Source organism: Dendrobates tinctorius, unplaced genomic scaffold (assembly GCF_039654945.1).
Source record: "Dendrobates tinctorius isolate UK_male_01 unplaced genomic scaffold, ASM3965494v1 ptg000083l, whole genome shotgun sequence".
Lineage (NCBI taxonomy): Eukaryota > Metazoa > Chordata > Amphibia > Anura > Dendrobatidae > Dendrobates > Dendrobates tinctorius.
In genome coordinates this window covers 32070635-32089949 of record NW_027361751.1, presented here as the reverse complement: position 1 = coordinate 32089949, position 19315 = coordinate 32070635, and the positions used below count along the sequence as shown (strand labels likewise).

Below are 19315 nucleotides of genomic sequence, written 5' to 3'. Positions count from 1 at the left end.
ATACACATTCACACACATTACATTGTAATGCACTAGGGGCGCTGTAGGGCAGCGTGGCAGTGACATAGACTGACACAGTTCTTATCAGGAAAACACAGGGGTTATTTTCAGCACAGTGTAAAAAATGGGGGCACCTATGGGTGTTTAAAACAGCCCCCCATAACACAACAGAGGCAATTAACACGTGAACAGCCACAGGAAACGCTTGGCTGCACTCATTACTGTTAGAAGCAGATGATGGATGGAAGATACATCATCTTTGCCGGCAGTTCCAGAGTCCACATCAAAGCCAGGGAGCCGATATATGGTGTGACTGTATGTCGGTAAGGGTTTAGCAACTACAACAGCTTAAACTTTCTGAGAAGGTTTCTGCAAGACTTTTATAAGTTTCTGTGGGAATTATTCTCATTTATTTAGAAGAGCATTTGTAAGGTAATGCACTGATGTTGGCTGAGAGGGTCGGGCTTACAATCTCCACTCTAGTTCATCCCAAAGGTGTTGCATGAGTTGAGGTCAGAGCCCTGTATGGGTCGATATAGTTCTTACACCACCCCATGCTCACCCAACCATGACTTTATGGGTCTTGCTCTGTGCTCATGGGCAGTTATGCTGGTACAGGAAGAGAACGTCACCCAAACTGTTTCCATAACGTTAGAGGCGACAATTGTCCAAAATGTCTTCTATACTGAAGGATTTAGATTCCCCTTCACTGGAACTAAGGGGCCTAGAGAGACCCATAAAAAAAAATAAAAAAAAAAAACACTATCCCTCCTGCATCAAATCCAGAAACATCCATAAGATGCCAGATAGAAAAAAAGTGATCGTCACTAAACAGCACACGTTTCCACTGCTCCAGAGTCCATTGATGGCATGATTTCCACCACACCATCTGATGCTTGGCATTGTACCTGGTGATGCAAGGCAAGGCTTGCCTGCAGCTCGGCTAAGGAAACCTATGTCATGAAGATCCCAGCAAGGGCACAGTTTGTGTGCTGATGCTAATGCCAGAGGAAGTTAGGACTCTGCAGTTATAGTCAGCAGAGCGTCTCAGCTCCCAGTGACCACAATCTAACTACGTGGTCTCCACTTCAGAGTGTCGTTGCTGTGGTTCCTTATTTCGCAATCAACTGTGAGTAGTACAACGGAAGAGCAAGAGAGAGGAAAATTCATAAACTGAGTCTTTGCCTTGCAGCATGCGTGGTGTCGGGCACCTGGTTAGCTCTTCCTGCCGATGCAATATCGTTTCATTGGTGGTCGACTCACAGTGCCGCAACTTTAAAGGTTAGGGACTCACTAAGAGGTTCACCGTGATGTGACAGTAGTCTTCATACAGTCTAGTCAGAGTGTTAAAGGGAATCTGTCACCCCTTTTTTGAGATATCATATAATGATATCATACAATTGTGTGTCACATAAGGATTCTTGCTCTACGCATTTCTTCTTGTGTAGAGCAAGACGGGGAGAGCAGGTGAATAAGCCCCGCCCATTGGACCGGACCGCAGCAGTTTACATACATCTGAACCGATATAAAAAAAGGTAATTATGCATGAAAGGTGCGGGTTCAGGGGGAAGAAAAAGTACTAAGAGAATCCTTATGTGACAAACAATTGAATTATATCATTAAATCTTTTTTGATATCTCAAAAAAGGGGTGACAGATTCCCTTTAATAATAATAATAATAATAATAATCTATTTTTATATAGCGCTAACATATTCCGCAGCGCTTTACAGTTTGCACACATTTTCATCACTGTCCCCGATGGGGGCTCACAATCTAAATTCCCTATCAGTATGTCTTTGAAGTGTGGGAGGAAACCGGAGTACCCGGAGGAAACCCACGCAAACACGGGGAGAACATACAAACTCCTTGCAGATGTTGTCCTTGGTGGGATTCGAACCCGGACCCCAGCGCTGCAAGGCTGCAGCGCTAACCACTGAGCCACCGTGCTGCCACTTTAAAGTGAACCTGTCACCTAGTTTGACCAATATGAGATACGGCCACCACCTTACAAGCCTGATACACAGCATTCTATAATGCTGTATACATGCCCCCAAACCGACCTGCAAGACACCTGCGGGGCGGTCCAGTCTGAATGGACGCCGCTGGTCTTGGTCATATGCATCCCTTCTTCTTGCTTTGTGTGGAAGACGAGTCGTCCCACACAGTCTTCCCGGCATCGCACTCCTGCGCAGGCGTACTACTGTGCCCTGGCTAGGGCAGAGAAAAGTACTGTAATGCACAGGCGCCAGGGCTGTTTGACCCTTCCTGATGCCTGCACACTGCAGTACTTTCCTCCACCCTTGTCAGGGCAGAGAAACACGCCTGAGCAGGAGCGTGATGCCAGGAATACTGTGGGGATGATGTAGGGACGCGTCATCCATACGAAGCAAGGACAGAACCGCAAAAATAAGGGAGGTGCCGGACCAAGACCAGTGACGGCCATCGGACTGGCCTGTCCCGCAGGTAGAGTATAATAAAAGGTCTTTTTGTTTTCTTGCAGGTCGGTTTGGGGGCTCATAATGCGGTATTTAAGGGCTGAAAGGTGGTGGCCATATCTCAGATCGGTCAAACCTGGTGACAGGATCACTTTAACTAAGAACCACATGTTCGGTTTCATACATTTTTGCTTAGCTGCAATGGATCAACATATGAGTTTTGGATGTGAGGTCACCGCCTTTTCTACAGTTACATGATAGGAAAATTCATAAACTGACTCATTACACTAGTGACGTCCTATTACAAGACCACGCATTTAGCAGCGAGGTTCCTAGAATGACCCACTCTCTCAAGAATGTTATTAAAGGCAGACGGCACAGCGAGGGGCGTGATGTTATTCACAGGGGGGCAATGTGACTGACTGAAAAACAAATTAAAGGATTTATTCAATACTTTTGCCCGTTTGGTGTATATCCTCCTAAGCATGGGTCATCAATATCTGTCGCAGAGGAGCCCTTTCCAGAATAGGACCAAGTTTACAATGTAAGCCTCTATACCTGGCCCTCAAAAGTAAGTACAACTAATGATTCATTTCCCGAGCCTGCTTTAGCTTTCTCAAGCTTACACTTTTAAAAGAAAAAGAAAACATGAAATTTCTCACAGTCAAATTGAGCAATGAATGCTAAAGATTTCTCCACAGCCTGGATTCAGAAACACATTGCTCTCACCCGTACCCATTGGTCAGTTATTCATTAACGTCCCAACTGTGAAAGTGACCCCTGCACCAACATTCACAGGACATAACTGCACATGGTGCCAGACCAAACTTCAACTAATCCACCTTTCAATCTGATGGAACCATCAAGATCAAAATTTTCAGGCCTGAATAACTTTCAAGCTTACGACCTCATCCAGATGTCCACCATAGGTCATGCCCAGCACCTCACCAGATCACAGGGGTCTCTGACCTCCAACACAACCTCACATTCTCTGAAGATAAACAGTGGAGGTGTCTGGTGAGTGTAGAGACAAGGTCAGATTCTGCAGAAGCTTGTGTATTTTCTGTAAAAACAATGGGACAGGATCAAAGCAAAAAAGAGAACTGACTGTAAAGGGGCTGTCACACTAAGCGATATCGCTATCAATATCGCTATAACGTCACTGGTTTTTGTGACGTTATAGCGATATTGCTATGTCTGATACTTACCTCCGACCGCTCCCCCGCTGGTTATCACTGATCGCGCAAAAACGTGCTGGACCGTTTCTCGCCGTCAGCTTCCTGCTGTGACGACGAGCGACGCGTGCGGGAGGACGTCAGGATCGCCGCGTCTGACAGGTAAGTAGCGACCCCGACCCCTGCGATGTCGCTAGTGAGATCTGCCTGTGTGGCAGCTCACTAGCGACCACTTAGCGATGTGCCAGCGATCCTGACCGTGTCATATTGCTGGTCGGGATCGCTGGTACATCGCTAAGTGTGACAGTACCTTAAGAAAAGGTTTGTGTGTGTTCTGCTAATGTACATGGACCCCAAGATGAATGGGATCACCATTACAACTATCGTACATGCTAGGCATAATGTGGATATAAAAAAAAAGTCTACACACCACTGTTAAAATGCCAGGATTGTGACATGGATTGTAAAAGAAAAAGAAAAAGAAGAAAAAAAAAAAAAAAAAAAAAATATCACACTAATAACTACGGTAGATGGGCATTTCCTGGCGGAAATACATGGTGCTTGAACAGCGCTGCCAGCTTTACAGCAGTGTATCAGGTGTCGACTGTAAGAAAGTAAAGTTAGAATATGAATGTCGTGTATAGCGATAGCACAACCTGGGACGGGTTGTATATGAAGCCAATGGGGGTGATGTAGTGATGTCACCATCATATAATATTGGGTGCAGGCTAAAGGACCTGTGTGATGTCACCACCATTTGCTTCAAGGGGACGCTGGGACCCACAATGATGAAATGAACGGGGTCCGGAAACTTGTGAAGAACAGGCAGACTGTCCTAGGCAGAGTCTGTATGTAAGAAATTGTGGCTGCTCAGTTTGATTTATTGATTTCACTAGAGATTCTGATTGCAATAATCTCTCTAGCAGCAAGTTCTCACAGGTAGACTCTGCGAATGTAAAGTCTGTCTGCTTTTGGCAGATTTTAATAGGGACGGCCACAATGGAAACAAACTACTTTTATGTAGCTAATGAAGTCACATTTAGGCTATGTGCACACGATGCGATTTTTAAGCATTTTTGCCGCGATTTTCGGCGCGAAAACGTTTAAAAATCGTGTACAGAACGCCCCCCCATGCATTCCTATGGCATTCTGCACATGCTGTGCTAATGCTGCACTTTTTTCCGCGGCGGAAACGCATCGCGGAAAAAAAAAAAAATCGCAGCATGCTAATTCTTTTGTGCGGAATCGCGAAGAATTGCCGCGATTCCGCACCCATAGGAATGCATGAGAATCGCTTACTTCCCGCATGTGGCGCTGCCCACCATGCGGGAAGTTAAGCGTCTCATGTGCGGTTGGTACCCACGGTGTGGAGGAGAGGAGACTGTCCTCCAGGCCCTGGGTACCATACCCCTGTAAAAAAAAAAAAGAATAAAAAATAAAAAAAAATCGGGGTATATTTACCTTCCGGCGTCCCGCGTTGCATTCCCAGCCTAAGCGTTCCCAGTAATGCCTTGCGGCAAGGTCCTGTGATGACGTGGTCTCGCGAGATCGCTATAGCAATGCGAGACCAACGTCATCACAGGTCTCGCAAGGCATTACTGGGAACACTGTGGCCCGGGATGGCAGCGCGGGACGTCGGAAGGTAAATATACCCCGATTTTTTTATTTATTTTTTTTATCATTTTTAACATTTTATCTTTTACTATTGCATAGGCGGCCTCAATAGTAAAAAGCTGCTCACACTTGTCAAACACTATGTTTGATGAGTGTGACCAACCTGTCAATCACTTTCCAAGCGACGCTTCAAATCGCTTGGAAAGTGCTTGAGAAAATCGCGGCAAAATCGCGAACAGAATCGCGGTGAAATCGCGCGGAAAAAAAGTGCGATTTCTGGGAAGGAGTCCGGTTTTTAGTGTGCATTTTAAAACGCTACGTGGGCCCATAGCCTTAGAGCTAGTACACACAGTCAGAATAAATAATCAGTTGAATTCGGATGTAAAAATCGGACTGTGTGTAATTAAGCCCGTTTAAGCACATTAGTGCTGGGAAATTGCCCATTATAACCTACGGGAGCCTTGAAAATCGCTTGCAAAAACATCTGACTGGGCATTTTTGCAGGTGATTTTGACATAGACGTTTATAAAGGGGTCATGAAAAGCCCTGTAAAAGCATCAGGAGTAGGTGCAAAATACAAAATTGGTGCAAATCTTTCCAATATAAATTTTGTCTTTGAGTTTCACTCCTGGTTTTCGCCTCCAAACATCATTGAAAAATCAATGATCAAACTCTGCTGTATGCCCGAGACCTATTTTAGTAAATTTTCCCAAATTTACTGCAGACTGCAAAACTGCTACAGACACGCAGCAAATCCACAGCATTAGGGCCGATTCACAGGGGCGATTTTTTGGCATGAGAATTGCGGACAATTTTCTCGCTAAAAATCATGACCCATTGTTATCAATGGGCATATTCACATGTGATGTCAAGTAGCCATGTTATACGGCCATTGAAAATAATAGGTTGTGATTTGTAGAGCTAAAATGTCCGGCAATGTACGCGCCAAAGAATCTCCTGTGTGAAACGACCTTATTGCCACAAAACCTGTAGCAAATCTGCTGGAATAAGCACGGCATTGTTCCCCCCATGGAAATTAATAGCATAGGTGAAATACTCTATTTTAGGGCTGCGGGAAAGAAACAATGACTCGCCCTATTTTTTGGTTCCCAGCCCTTACATAATACTGCATGGCAAAATTTGCTATGAGAAAAAAAATGGCAGCGATTTGTTAACTGCTCCTCTCACACGTGTGAATACACCCTTAGGGGCAGATTTATCTCAGTGGAAATTCCTTCAGAAATTCTGCTTTATGTTATTCACCGAACACAGAAATTAGAAGGTGACTAGCAGATTAGGAAGAGCAGGCCTCACACAGTGAAACTGCCTGACAGACTGCTCGAGTGGCCCCGACAACCAATCAGAGGTCAGCTTTCATTTTACCTCAGCAGTTACAAATATGAACGCTGACCTCTGGTTGCTATGGACAACCAAAATGGTTTTACTCTGAGGCAATTTTCATTAATCAGGCCACTAACATTTGTTACAGAAATCAGGGAAGCTTGTCACATACATTTCTTATAGCAGTGCAGTGCTCCCTATTTACTCAATAAAATTGTACCATTAGTGGACTTGTAAGTCCTTAAGGTCCCTTCACACTGAATAATACCGCTGACGATCGCGACGCTGCAACGTCCCAAACCCGACATCGCAGCGTTGCAAGCACAGCAGTCACAATGAACAATTTTCTTCGCTGGGAGTGTATGATGCACGACACCCCAGCGATGAAAACGGCCGGGACTGAGATCTGCCATGCTCAGGAACGCCCCCTGCGATGTTGTATCCCACTGTCACACGTAGCAATTGCCGCCGTCACAGCGGGGTACTGCTGAAACGTCATGATCGGATGCTCGTTCAGTGTGATGAGGACCTTAGTAATGATAGCAACCATTTAATTGCAGCTGTACCACTGAAAAATATAAATGGACAAAAGCGCATATCGCGTTTTCATGGAAATATTTTGTGGACATTCTTGTGGTGCGAATCATCTTAGGTTGGTAAAAGCCATAGTGACTGGCATAGTACAGCCCCTCACAAGCCACTTTGGCATGGTGTGGCCCCTCAACAGCCACTATGATGTCGGGGCCTTTCAGGAGCCAGTCTGGCAAGCGAGGCCTCTCAGGGGCCACTTTAGTATGTGAAGCCCAAGACCCACTTTGTTGTGCGGGCCCCCTCAGGAGCCAGTGTGGTTCCCAGGGCCCCTCAGAAACCACGCCAATAAACCTCAGGAGCAAGTCTGGCATGCAAGGCCCTGCCCCTAGGTAGCCATTTTGGCCCCTTTGTAGCCATTTTGGCATGCAGGAATCCTTAAGAGCCACTTTGGTGCACACAGCCCCTCAGTAGCCACTTTGCCCACTTGGTAGCCACTTTGGCCCATTCGGCCCCTCGGTAGCCACTTATTACAGTGATGGCGAACCTTGGCACTCCAGCTGTTGGAGAACTACAACTCCCAGCATGCCTCAACTGCTGCAGGTTCTAAGGGCATGCTTGGAGTTGTAGTTTTACAATAGCTGGAGTGCCAGGTTAGCCATCACTGGGTGGGACTTTTCAGAAGCCATTGGCGCTCTGCGCCTTTAAGACCTTGAATCAGCGATCTGTCAGCTTCTATTAGCTAATACGGGTCATGTGTGGAAGCTGCATTTGCATAGCTGCCATCTTTGTAAGGTCACTGCACCTGCGCTGTGGCTTCAATCCATGTCAGTTGGGGGTCATGGAAAGGTCGCCATTAATTCCTACGGGAAACTTTTTGCTTAAAATGCGATTTTTTAAAAAACTACAAATCGGATGAACTCCAAAAATACATAGCACACCTGTCCCCACCGGTCTCTGCGCCGAGCGGTTCGGGCCGTATTAATTGCAGAAAACGCGGAGAAGAAGTAGAATAATAATAAAATATAAGAAATCGGATTACAATATGTTGCTTGAACCTAGAGGTTCAAGCACCATAATAATAATACATTTTATTTCTATAGCGCCGACATATTCCGCAGCACTTTACATTTCAGAGACTTGTACAGACTATAGACATTACAGCATAACAATAATCACATAGATCATAACAGATACCAAGAGGAATGAGGGCCCTGCTCAAAAGCTTACAGTCTATGAGGAAAGAGGTAGACACGAAAGGTGGGTGGTAACAGTTGCCCTGATTGTATGGACCAGCCAAGAAAAATAGTTTCAGAATTTTTTTTCGCCTTTAATGTCACCCGAAATCTGTATAATTCCATTAGATAAACAAAAGCAATTTGGGAGGGAAAAATAAAATAATAAAACCAAAATGTAAACATTCACTTACAATTGGAGATGTGCTCAGAATTTGCCAATTTTTACATGACAAAATCTTGGCATTTTAACAGGGATGTGTAGACTTTTTGTATCCGCTGTATATGCAAGTGTACTAGTAATGCCACGTTCACATGTTCAGAATTTGGTCAGTATTTTACAATATGCAAATGTATAAATAATACAGATAATAAAGTATGTTGTCAACAAAGTGCCCCCCAAACACAGTGTAATGAATTCCTCCTCACATACAGTACGATGGTCCTCCCCAGCAAGGTATGATGGCCATACTGTGATCTCCACACAGTATAATGGGTTCCACGCTAAAAAAAAAAAATAAATAAATTAATAAGATTACTCACCTCTGCCTGGTCCCCCACTGCTCTGGTCTCAACAGCGAGTGCTGTGAAACTCTTCGCTGCTCGGTACAATAGGCGTTAAATAGTGACGTTATCGCGCCCACTGCACTGAGACATCAGACTTAGAGGGAGAGTGATGGAGGAAGGAACATCAGCAGACGCTCACTCCTCCAGGATACCAATACAGTTAAAAGTGCAGGGCCAGCATCATGGGCCAGATTTGACATGTGTGCCTAGACAACAGAACATGCCCCGTGCTTACATGCCCTTTTCTATCGACCTTGAAAGCATTTTTTGTTTCAAGCATTGCTTGAAAGTTACACAGCAGTGGTAGTTGGTCTCCTATGCAATATTTGCAAGAATTGCTTATTTGAGTGCTTTTTGTTACAAGAACTGTCCAACAATATCAGTTTATGAAGATGGGAATAAATCTTTAAGATTTAAAGACAGCAATAATAGTAAGCTGCAGGTTAATACGGTTTTAAATCCCGTACTTCCGCAGGGTTTATCATTTTGCAGCCCTTGCGCAGTGTTTATTGGGGGAGTCGCGCTTGCGCAATATGTAATTGTTGACCCGTGCTTGCAAATTGTCCGTCTGCGATCCGCGCATGTGACTTGATGAGCGGCTCCCGTGCACACTGAAGCTGGTTATAGTTACCACATTTACTGACTGTGTGCAAGCATACGCCGGAGCCACTCATCACAGTGCATGCAAAAAAAGCCGATGGATACTGCGCAAGCACGGGTCCCCCAATAGACACTGCGCAAGTGGTGCAAAAGAATAAAGGCTGCGCAAGCAGTGATGTCGGCGCAACCCCGGGAACATAATCCAAATTGCATGGGTGGTGACAACCCTGACAACGCAATGGAGCACAACCCTATGACTAACCCTATGAGCAGGTAAGCTATAACTATATAAAGTGCTTTTTATAAGAATTACAGTGGCAATTTTAATGGAAAAATACATTCAAATTGTATCACTAACACCGCACTGGGGACACTTTAGATGCTACCAATGACATGACAGGTTCCCTTTAAACATGTGCAGTAGCCTAACTATAATTTAAACAGTAAGACAAAAAAAAAAAAAAAAAAGTTTTATTCTACTTGCAGTCGCTCACAGTCATCTGTACTACACCAGGGCTGTGAACAGTCAGTGCTCTACGCTCAGTGAGCATTAAGTTATGGTACAGCATGTGTGCAGTCAGCAAGTGGTGGATACGATTACAGAGCACTCATTGGGTAGAGAGTGCTCACTGCTCAAAGCAAATCACCACTATGGCAGCAAATACAAGTTTCTATATTTATGTTCCCAGGAGGGCATTGCTTGGAATATACTGGAAAGTCTCCTTACACCAACATGGGGACTCTCTACAAAGGAGACACTTTACCCCTCAGACCTCACATTAAAGGCCTCTCACTCAGTCAAACCAGTTCTCATGCTTTGCACGGATGAGGGACAAACATCCTGAAACATGTCACGCACACTCCCTTGGAAAAAGCAGAAAGTGAAACGTGCATCGGGGTGCCACGGTTATTTAAAAAGGTACAATGTATAACTTCCAGCAATAATTTTTTCTCCCTGTGATTCCCTGTACTTTATTTCATATATTGCTTGATCTCTACTTTTGTATATTGTTGAACTCATAGCATTTATATGTACGAGTAATCTTTTGAGGGCACTTTGCCTCTGGGAACAGGGATTTAGCTGGTCTTCCAGAATATGGGATGCATATTGTGATTTATTCATTACTCTAATGCACTTTATATAAATTATATCCTTTCAATTTGAGATTTAATTCTATTGATCCGAGCATACACCTCATGTGGTCATTAGGAAGCTGATTTTTTTTGCTCCATATGCACTTTCAAGCATTCATCTTTTGGACCATTGAGTGGCTAAAAATCTTTTCTAGGATACTTTGTGAAATACATCATTGATAGGACATATTCTAGTTCATGTACGTTTTAATGACCATTTTTTTGCATTTTGTTGTCCCCATTTTTATTCATTTTTGTACAATTAATACTATAGCAATAAAAATAGGTATTAGACCTACCGGTAATGATGTTTCCAGGAGTCCATCCTGACAGCACTATGGAGGACGTCCTCCTCCTCCTCCTTACAGGGACAGGAAAGCACACGAGAGGTTAAAAGGCCATGTCCCACCCCCTTTCCCTCAGTGATTTGACAAGTACCACAAGGTGGATGATGCTAGTAACGGTTTAATGAAACAATCATATTACAGCATATGACATAACATAATACAACATAGTATAACATAACAGGGAGGGAACTACCCGTGCTGTCAGGATGGACTCCTGGAAACATCATTACCGGTAGGTCTAATACCTATTTTCCAGGACGTCCACCTGACAGCACTATGGAGAGTACCAAAGCACCTCCTCAGGGTGGGATTACTGCTTGGAGAACTTTTCTCCCGAATGCGGTTTGTTGGCCAGCTAACACATCTAGTTTGTAGTGTTTGCAGAATGTATTAAGACTAGCCCAGGTTGCCGCTCGACAAATTTGATCAACTGACGCCCCCGCCCGCTCGGCCCATGAGGCCGATACCGCCCTTGTAGAGTGGGCTTTTAAGGAATCAGGCGGGCTGGCGCCTTCAGCCTGGTAAGCGTCCGAGATTACTGAGGTAATCCAACGCGCTATGGACGCCTTAGAGGCCTTCTTCCCTTTATTCCTACCACCAAAGAGAACGAACAGGTTCGGGTCGATACGCCAACTATTGGTGGCCTCTAGGTATTCTATAACTGCGCGCCTCACGTCTAGCGAGTGGAGCCGCCGCTCCTTCTCATTTCGGGGATTATCGCAGAAAGAGGGTAACACTACCTCCTGGTTCAGATTTCTTGTAGAGGCTACCTTCGGGGTAAATGCCGGGTCTAACCTTAGGATTATACTATCCTCTCTTATCTGGAGGTATGGATCCTTAGTGGATAGGGCCTGGATCTCCCCTATTCTTTTGACCGTGGTAATGGCTACTAGAAAGGCCGTTTTACGAGTGAGAGCAGGGATGGCTATCTTCTCACTAAGGGCGAAAGTGTCCGAGCAGAGGAACCGAAGTACCAGGCCCAGGTCCCATGGCGGGGTGAGCTGCCTAATCGTGGGGCGCAGGCGCTGTGTGGCTTTTATAAACCTTATCACCCAGGGATGTGCAGCTAACTGATAATCATAGAAGGCGCTCAAAGCTGAAACCTGGACTTTTAGAGTACTGGGCCTGAGGCCTTTATTAAAACCTGCCTGCAGGAACCCTAGTATGTTAGGGAGATCCGGGGTACCTGCCACGAGCCCGGACCTGCCACCCCCCAAACAGAATCTCTTCCATATCTTCCGATAAATTGCCGACGTCACCGGCTTCCTGCTGGCCTGTAGGGTGGATATGACCTGCTCCGACAATCCTTTTGCCTTCAGGATGTCCCTCTCAGGATCCAAGCCGATAGATGGAGTCTTGCTGGGTCCGGGTGGTGGATCGGGCCCTGGTGGATGATGTTCTCCCACAAGGGCAGCTCGACTGGATCTTCTACTGCCATGGCTCCCAGAAGGGAAAACCAGCTTCTCCTCGGCCAGTATGGCACTATCAATATCACTCTTGCGTGGTCCTCGCGTATCTTTCTGAGCACTGCCGGTATGAGGGCCAGTGGTGGGAACGCATAAGAGAGGGATTCTCCCCAAGTCTGACTCAGGGCGTCTACGCCCTCTGGATGGTCCATCGGATTTAGGGAGTAGAATCTGGGAACCTTCGAGTTCTTGCGGCTTGCGAAGAGATCTATACTGGGGTTCCCCCAGCGCTGACAAAGCTGGTTGAAGATCTCTATGTTCAATTCCCACTCTGTCGGGTGGATCTGTTGTCTGCTCAGGTAGTCCGCCACTTCGTTTTGGGAACCCTCTAGATGTACCGCGGTCACGGATCGAACTGTCCGTTCTGCCCACGTGAATATCTTTTCCGCCAGTGCCTGTAGTGGTTGATGCCTGGTTCCTCCTTGGTGTTTCAGGAATGCCACTGTCGTTGTATTGTCGGATAAAATGCGAACATGACGACTCTTTAGTACCGACCGGTTTCTCCGCAATGCTTCCCAGACCGCGAAGAGTTCCTTGAAATTGGAGGATCTGGCCTTGATGCTTGCTGGCCACTTCCCCTGGAAGATCTTCCCTTCTATGTGGGCTCCCCATCCCCACGCACTTGCGTCTGTGGTGACTACCACGTATGGAGAGGTTTTCCAATGCACGCCCACCTGAAGGTTCCTGGCCTGTAACCACCAGCGAAGGGACTCCTTTACTCGTCCTGAGAGTCTTAGGGGTTTGTCTAGCGACGCCTGACTCCTGTCCCACCTCGCGAGAATTTCTCTTTGTAACAACCGCGAGTGGAATTGGGCCCAACGGACACACTGGATGCAGGCCGTCATGAGGCCCAGGACCTCCATTGCTTCCCTAATGGAGCATTGACGCTTCAACAGACCTCTGGTTCTGGCCTGAATGGACTTCTGCTTCTGCTCGGGTAGCCAGGATATTCTGTCGGCTGAGTCTAGGAGGACTCCCAGGAATACCTTTCTGGTGTTTGGTGTGAGGTCCCACTTCTCCCAGTTGATCACCCAGCCCAGGAACTCCATCACAGTAGTTGTTCGGATCCTGTCTCGGATGAGCGCTTCTTTGGATCTTGCCACCAGTAAGAAGTCGTCCAGGTACGGCACAATCACAATACCCTGATCTCTCAGGTAGGCCACCACCTCTACCACCAGCTTTGTAAAGATCCTGGGAGCTGAGGCCAGCCCGAATGGAAGACCCTGGAACTGGAAATGGCAGGTCCGGGCTAGTGAACTGATCGCGAACCTTAGTAGGCTTTGGGATGAGGGATGAATAGGAACCTGATAATATGCCTTTTTTAGGTCTAGGGTGCACATAACTGCGTCCCTGTCTATCAGAGGAATTGCGGATCGGATTGATTCCATCCGGAACCTCCTGTATCTGACCCAAGCATTTAGTGGCTTCAGGTTTATGATGGTGCGGGCCTCGCCGGATTTCTTTGTAATTGCAAACAGGGAAGAGTAGTGACCTTTTCCTCTTTCTGATGGTGAAACTGGTATTATGACCCCTGAGTCTAACATGTCCTGAAGATCCGACCACATTGCGGAGTCCTCCTGGACGACAGTGGGGGCAATATATCTGTCGGGGGGAGGAGAATAGAGCTCTATCCTGTAACCTTCGCTGATGGTTCTGAGGACCCACTGATTGTTGGTGACTCGCGACCAGTTTGCTGCAAAGTGGCGAAGTCTCCCCCCAATGCCTATGGCGTCATTGTCTCCTCGACCTAGATGTCGATGCAAATGGGGGACCTCTGTTCTTCCCACTTTGGCTGAAGGAGCCTCTGTAGGAGCTTCTATTAGACCTCGCCCGGCCCCTAAACTCTGACTGTCCTCTGAAGAAGGAGCCTCTCCGAAAGGACTGGGACCGCCTGGGCTTTTCTTCCGGAAATCCCTTATTCTTATCAGACACCAGCTCAAGGATATTATCCAGGGCTGGACCAAACACCCTCAGACCCGAGAAAGGGATGGCACATAACTTGGCCTTAGAAGGGTTATCCCCCGACCAGGATCTAAGCCAGACTGCTCTCCGGGCCGCATTAGAGAGGGAGCTGTTTCTGGCCGCAAACCTAACTGATTCCGCCGACGTATCCGACAGGAACGCCGTGGCTGATTTCAAAAGAGGAAGAGATGCTAGTATCTCTGACCTCGGGGTCTTGTTGGTTAGGTTTTCCTCCAACTGCCCCAACCACAGGAACATAGACCTGGCCACCGAGGTGGCTGCTATGTTGGCTCTAATCAGGGCCGCCGACGTCTCCCATGTTCTTTTTAACAAGACGTCCGCCTTTCTATCCATTGGGTCTCGAAGACCGGATGAGTCCTCGGCTGGGATAGCCGATTTCTTCGTAACCTTGGCAACCGGGACGTCGATCTTAGGGACTTCTTCCCACGCCCGAGTTTCCTCGGGATCGAAGGGCAGTCTATTTTTAAAGCTTCGGGAGAGTGTCAACCGACGCTCTGCTTCCTTCCACTCCTCCTGGATCATTGCTTTGATGTGCTCGCTCACAGGGAACACCACCTGTTTGCGGGACACCAGTCCTCCAAACATTAAGTCCTGTCTGGACTGTGGCTTAGGGACTTCTTCCATCTGCATGGTATTTCTGACCGCGTGTACCAGCTCGTCCGTATCCTCCAGTCTGAATAGGTACTTTCTGTTCTGTTCCTGACTATCCCCCAGGATCTCGCCTTCTTCCTCCTGATCTGAGTTCCGGAAATCGGATTCCTCGCTAGGGCTCGCCTCTGATACTGGGACTGGTTCCCACCTCGGACGCTTGCGACCTGGCCCAGGGCTGGGGGATCGACGCCGGGACGTAGAGGCCTGAATCTCTTCCCTTATCAGCGACCTCATTTCGGAAAGCAGAGATGGCTGTTCCTCGCCTATGACTCTGGAGGTACAGGGACCGCATAGGGTCTTGCTATAGGTGTCTGGCAGCTTTACTCTGCACACCGGACATCTGACTGATTTGGCGATGGCTTTCGCCGGGTCCTTCCCCGAGGGGGACTCAGCCGGGGTTCCCTTTTCCTGATAATATAAGGGGCACCTCATCAGATCTGGGCTGTGGGGACGGGTGGGGAGGGTGGTCTGCGCTATGCGCACTTACCCCTCCACCAGATGCAGTGTTGCCTTCCATTCCCTGGCGTCCGATGCAGTCACACAGCCTGGCCACCTGTGACGACTCTGGAGAACGCTTTGGTCCAGGAGCGCGCGCGCCCTGGATTTGAAACCGGCGTCTGACGTCACCGGATGTGACGCTGGTAAGCCGCGCCTCCACTTCCTGCCGGGCATCTGCGCGCGACCGCGCTCGGCGCGTGCAGGGAGCCGTTCCTGCTATGGCTCTGGCCTCCACTGCCCAGCGTCGGCGACGTCCTGCGGGTACTCGGCCCGCCGCCCCACTTCTGTCGGTGCCCGCATGGCCAGCCGCCTGCGGGGAGCCGACCCGTCCTGGAGCCGAGAGCCCCCCCACCGGGAGGAACGGCTCCCTCCAGGAGCGCCGTCCTGCTCCTGGCCTTTGGAGCCGAGGGACTCCCCACCGGGAAGTTTCGGCCCCGGGACCTCTTGACAGGGGAAGGATTGGACCGGCCGCACGATCCCCTGGGTCCCTCCGGTAAGCTCTCGCGTGTCCCTCCGTGCAGGGACAGGAAAAACACTGAGGGAAAGGGGGTGGGACATGGCCTTTTAACCTCTCGTGTGCTTTCCTGTCCCTGTAAGGAGGAGGAGGACGTCCTCCATAGTGCTGTCAGGTGGACGTCCTGGAAATTTCTGTGATTTTATACCATAAAAGCTTCCTATTTTCTCTTTTTGATTGATTGGTATTTGGAGGTGTCACTAATCTAGGCATTTAATGAATTTTGAAGTCTAATCCTGAAACGCGTGTCCGCCAATGGAGTTTATGGTCTGGCTTCTTATCCTAATTCATGTGACAATTCTCTTTAAAGCTTCAACTTTTATGATCCCTACTTCCAACAGGTACAGAGCTGTAGGAGAGAAAAATAGGGTCTTATCCGAGAGATATGACAGATGGTAAAATCAGATTACACTCACTTTCTAGGTTTTAAAAAGCATGTCAAATGGAATTTCAGCTGCAGCAGATCCACGGGTCAGCAGTTGACCATAAGACATCAAAGGTGGAAGGAAAGGTTTGTGGATGGTTTCTGCACTTGCCAACACTTGATTGGACGTATATCCCAGGATATAAAAGGAAACGTGTAGAATAAACCACCATTTCGTTTTACATCCTGGGATATACGTCTCATTAACTGTCGGCAAGTGCAGAAACCATCCACAAACCTTTCCTTCCAGCCTTTGACACTTTCAATAGGTGACACTAGAATTCCTGCTCTTTCTTTTTCTCTCTGCATACAGAGATCTCATATACCTGGATGTTACTCCGGGGAATGATTGCTCCATATGGAGAGCCTGTCTTGGATCAGTATATAAACGGCATACACAAAGAAGACTCAATGTATACAGTGCTTGTGGAGTCATGTATACACAGACGTCAGAAGGTCATGGAGCACACATTGTTAGAGGCAAGGGTCACTATGGTTTATAGAGTGGGTGCGCTGTAAAGATAAGAAGGATGAACTCATCAGTTATATGTCACACTAATCTACATGTGCCTAGTGGTAAATGGGAAGAAAAAAAGAAAAAAAAAAAAGTTTACCATTCCTTTTAAAACACTATTGTATAAAAACACACAGTCCAGGCAGAAAGGCAGTTGGCGTTTACATTTTTTTTTTCCAAAATAATTTTTATTTTACCTAAATAGAGATAAAAAGTTGTTCAAGAGTTTAAGAAATTAAAGGGCGCATCAGATAATATTGAATAAAAAAACAAAACACTAGAGTAGTGGCCATGCATGCGCCCCGCCTTTCCATTCACACATAGGGACTTTAGGACCCATAAGTACATCATCAGTGTGGGCCCCGACAGATGCATGACCTATACTGAGAACTAAGTGTGGAAAACCCCCTCTGCAACCACCTTTTTATAAGGGTTGTCTGGTCTAAAATAAGTCTGGAGTAGCTCTATGTGACTGCAGACTTGTGAATCCTCCCATAGCACGCAATGCACGCTGGGAGGATTCGCCAGCACCGGGAATGGTGGTCACGTGACCGCAAGCATGCGATATGCATATTCCCGTCTAGAACCCGACTAGACTGCTTCTGGCTTCGCACAATACACTTGTGCTGAGAGCGACGGAAAATGTCTATTCAGGTTCTGGTCTGGAGTATGCACCATTCCCGTTGCCGGCGAATCGTCACAGCGTGCATTGCGTGCGCTGGGAGGATCAAATGCACGCTGTGACGATTCACAAGTCTGCAGCCACTTTAGCACTACCTCTTTAACCCAGCCCAATTTTTCAAATGTGACATGTCACTTTATGTAGCAATAACTCTGTAATGTTTCAACATGTCCCAATGATGCAGAGTTTGATTTTTCACAACACTTTTTTGTTTATCTTAGCAGTAAATTTAGGTCGATGTTCTGTGTTTATTTATCAAAATATGTAAACGTGATAAAAACACTAAAAATTTGAAACATTTGGCAACATTCTAAGTCTGATTATTTTTAAATCAGACAGTTCCTTTATTCTGATTAGATGTTAAAGGTGTTAAAATTTCTGCACTTGCACCAATTTTTTTTTCCTCCTTTTGCAGAAAATTTACAGAATATACGATATATATATATATATATATATATATATATATATATACACACACACACATAAAAAAAAAAAACATTTAAGGACCTATTCAGTTTTGTAGGTGCCTCCTAGGAGTTACCACAACACAGAATTAATAATTATATTATTTTCACTACAACTATCCTAACGAGCCACACTAGCCGGTAGACGCTGTGGCCTCATGTTACCACAGCAGCCATCCTCCAGCTTTTAACCCATCTACATGTTATTGTCGCTATTCAAAGCAGCATCAAGGGGGTTAAAGGACCACGATTGATGCTACACTGATCACGGCTGATTCAGCAGTATATCAGCTGTACAATACATCCCACACCAGCTGAATTTTTGAACATGTAGGGGGGGGCCCTATTCTGTGTTTCGGCAGGTTAGTAAAAAGGCACATAGGTCATTAAGGGGTTAATCATTGCAGAAATTAAAAAGTCTCACTTTTTTCTAAGATCTCCCCTTTGTGGTCAGTGAATGGGGTTAGTCCTGTTTACAGCCAAAGGATGAAAATCACTACAGACCTGGTTCTTAGTAGAACAGTATGTGAATTTAGGGTATGGCACTTGTGTCACTATCCAAGATTTAAGCTAAATCCTCACGATGAAATGTTTTTGGGGGTTATTTTTACAATGCGACACATAAGCGGGTCAATCAGCCTGTACATGTAAGAAAGAGGCATAAAACACATTCCGTACACAATACATGAAACAATAGAAACGTGCAGGAACTTGTAATAGCAGAAGTGGAGAATTCACAGCCAAGAATATGCGGAGACACCGACAGGAAATCGCCAAACCACAACTGGTCCAGAGAAGTGTCCTCCACCCCAGAAACATGTCAGCTACACAGGATGGCCATGGGATGATTGCATGATGGGAACTGATCCTATGATCTTGGGGAATTTAATAGGTGCAAGACCACCCGCTACCTTACAGTCAATAGGGCATATGACACACTATCCATACATCCTGCAGGGGTTTTTAATGGGGAGAGGGAGATAAACTGCTCCTAGACACTTCCACCAGTGGATTATTTCCTGCAGAAACAAAGGATTGGGCAAGTTGAAATCCAACATTTCCAATCCTTTACATCAACATCTGTGATCAGAAGGCCCATGCACACATCTACCACAATTGTTGGATTTGGCAATCTTTCAACC

The 19315-nt window shown here is 46.5% G+C and overlaps 1 protein-coding gene across 3 annotated transcripts in view; it reads right to left on the bottom strand.

Moving 5' to 3' along the window:
- The window catches only part of DEPDC1B (DEP domain containing 1B), an 82530-nt gene that overhangs the window by 59786 nt on the left and 3429 nt on the right, over positions 1-19315 (bottom strand). The window lies entirely within an intron of this gene.